Here is a 3,587-nt window from a genome sequence, read left to right on the forward strand (position 1 = left end):
GCACTCGGACGACGCCATGGTTGTCAGAGCCCCGGCCAAAAACGTGTTAGTCATGGATTGTATTGCACCCGGCGTGTTGCAAGAGACGGCTTTTATTTTATTATTCAAAAGCACCATGCGTTTTCTCACTCTGTCTTCAGCAAAATTCAGTGAGGGACGGTGAAACGTTCGTGGTTGCACCAGTACCCCCATGGGATCCTGCTGCTCTTAGAATCATAGAATGTTCTGGGTTGGAAGGGACCCCTAGAGGTCATGTAGCCCACCCCCCCTGCAGGAGCAGGGACACCGCTAACCAGATCAGGTTGCTCAGAGCCCCGTCCAACCTGGCCTTGAATGCTTCCAGGGGTGGGGCCTCCACCACCTCTCTGGGCCTCTTGGTGAGGCAGATGAAAGACTAATCGGGAGTTACAAAATATAGCGAGGGAGAGCAATGAGTTGTACTGTCCTTGGCTCTTAATTTCAGAAGCACCTACAGGTTATACTCGCAACCCTGGCTGTGCCCAAGCAGCCTTGGCCGCCTGGCTGGGCCCCTCAGAGCCCGACAGCAGCGGGCACGCCTGCCTCTCGCGCCAAGTGTTCACAGTTCAGCAGCAGGAAGGGTGTATAGCTGCTCGCTCTAATTCCTCCAATAAAATGAAAATTATCTCAGGACATCAATCAGACAACCTCATTTCATACAAATTCAGAAGGAGGCTGTAAGATCTATGCAAGAATGGTGAAACGCAATACATCAAATTGATGCCTTTGTATTTTAGAATATTTGAATTTTGCCCTGCAGCCTAGAAAACACATCATTTCATCGCCCTTTTCCAACCTATTCTCTGCTTTTATTTGTCCTTTCTCCTCTTTCTTTTCTATACAAGGCATTTTCCCCTTCTTTTAACTTTTGTTCCCCATCCTCGTGTCTCTGTCTATGCCGGAAAACATACTTCATCCTCAACACTGCTGACATTACGCTACTACTGAGACATGCTCTCAGGTGTTCCCAGTGCTGTGCAATTACACTTCCACCAAAAATAAATGAACCTGGTCTGTTTTATAGTGCCTCCACTGTTGTAGTTATTATTAAAGAGGATAAAATCAGTGATGGATTTTATTCTTACAGGTTCTATGGGGCAGGGAATAATTATCTCTCATTCGCAGAGAAGAAATTGAAGCACAGCTATTTTGCCTTAAACTCATTTGGAGTCTGGCTGTGAAGGCATTTCAATCTAAATCTTCTGTGTTGAAGTCTAGGAACCTGTCTGCCAAACTATTGTTCCCTGCTAAGCATTCTCAAAAGAAAAGGGAACAACACATCAAAGGTTTGCTGAGTTTTTTCCGTGTGGTTTAGATACTACCTACTAAGTCAGAGGAAAGACTCTTCCTGGCTCCAGTGAACCTCCAGCCCTCAGCTGCAATCTGAGTAGAAGCTGACTGTATCCGAGGCTGCTCTGAAAGCAGGGGGGGAAATTAGGTAGGATTAGGTGGGATTTCAGGAAACCCATCTGCAAAGTTGCCCAGCATTGTTTATCAGAGTAGGCACAATTGCACATGGGAGGTTGCAGGGGGACAGGACAATTAGGATTTCCCAATTCCCCACACCTTGTTCCTCTGTCTGCAAGGTTAGCCCAATAATCCCCCTGTCTAAGAAGCACTAATACCAGTGAGGCATTAAGAAATGTTTTTCTGTCATTCAAACCTGTCTAAAAAAAAAATTAGGTTTTGTGACTTCAAATATCCACATTTCTAGTACGTTTAGCTGGGCAGCCATTTTGATCCCCAGGGTCTGCTGAATCAAAACAACACTGCCAGTCTGAAGTGTCTTTTGAAATTATGCTAATAAACACTGTAGACTGAGCTGGAAGTATATTGACAGGATGCAATGAAAAGGAAAATCAAGTATCCCACTGGAGACAGAACTTTATCAGCATGTGAACTGGCACAAAGTCTTCTTGTGGCTGGAAGTCGCAAAGAATGATTGAGCCACGGCAAATGTTGTTTTCATTGGGCTTGTTTTTTAAATGTCAGTCATTTGGGACTTTCCATGCCTCAGGATACTGCAACAAGAAAGGGCAGGAAATGACAGCAGTAAAATTAATTCTAAAAAGAAAAATAACAGGTCTGGCTGCAGCAGTGGAAAAAGATAAATGTGAAGGAGTGTCAGGTAACTGGGGAGAGTGCTGTTAGCATGGAGGCTGATCGGGAGCAACATCACAGGAGCTGCAGGAGGTTGATGCAGCTTGCCTGCAATTTTTAGTGAGAGCTTTGGGCTTGCGTACATGTAGGTTCTGTAATAACTGTACCGGTGTGTCATTAGCAATGATTTGTAGGATCTAAGTGCCTAGGAACTAGCTGGGACACCATTGTGCTACATGCTGAACAAAGGACAGTCCAAACAACATATAATGAAAATAGGTTTTTCCAGGTATAACTTACACAGAGCACTTGCATAATCACAGTCACACTTAGGATTTAACTATACCGTGCATAGATTAGACACGACAGCAGTGGCAAGGCCTTAGCGCCGGGACTGGAGCTGCAGCAGTGCTCGTCTCTCTACCCCACACAGGGAGGGAGGATGAGGTTCCTGGGGCTTTGTGGATGGTGCTTCTCAAAAGGCTCCTGGCAAACCACGCTTGCTTTGAATAAAATAGTTAGACGATGAAAGCAGTTCCTAATGAAGAAAATAATAACTCTTCATGTAACCTTGCCATGATGTGAAATGCAGGAATCAAATCAGCCCGCGGTAATTGCATTATAACAGACCAGCCTTCTGATGAATGCGGAGGATGGGAGTCAGGCAGCCTGGACTCTGCTCCCCGCTCCTCCTCGGCAATGCCAGCCACGGCCCTCCAGCGCCAGCGGTCCCAGAGGAGCGTGGGGTGTTCAGCTCATCTGCTCTTTCAGCCACCTTGTTTTTCTCCCTTAGAGTGGAGTTGCTAACACTTTTTTTAGTTGAAGGAAAAAGCATATGATTGTAAGCCCCTCCAGTGGGCAAAGCTATAAAAATGCTGTGCATAATTAACAAACATCACCTGAAAATTGAGCAATTACGTGAACATTTACTTATCTTTTTCTTAGACAACAAAGCATGAGCCAAAAGCCAGAACTACAGCCTTTTGAAAATACGGGCCAAATTCCGCTTCGGCCTCTGCAATGCAGAGCTTATGCCTGCAGCAGAAGAGAATGCTGTTGTGTGTGGCTGGCTGTGTTTCAGATGGTAAGTTCTCTCACTCAGAAACTGTCTTCCTCAGCTTTTGCACATGCCAAATGAGAGCTGTGGCTGGCTAACTAAGAGTTACAGTAATTCAGTCATTCTTATTTAATATGAGTACAGACAGTTCGGGGAAGGGGCTTGCTCTGTGTCCTGTCATTACCATTCCCTAAGCATCTGTGGCTGCCTCCTGGGGATAAGATACTGTTTAGATGAAAATTTGGCCGAAGAACAGGTACTGTAAGAGTCAGAACTGTCTGAGCATCAGTGCTGGGACAAGACCCATGGGGAGTCCAGCTGAGTACAAAAAAAAAATCCTTTTTGCTTGCCGTTAAAGGAAGAAATCTGCTAATCAGGCTCAATTTTCTTAACCTGATTTCAGTCCTGCTGA

Source organism: Egretta garzetta, unplaced genomic scaffold (assembly GCF_000687185.1).
Source record: "Egretta garzetta isolate BGI_Z169 unplaced genomic scaffold, ASM68718v1 scaffold273, whole genome shotgun sequence".
NCBI classification, from domain to species: Eukaryota; Metazoa; Chordata; class Aves; order Pelecaniformes; family Ardeidae; genus Egretta; species Egretta garzetta.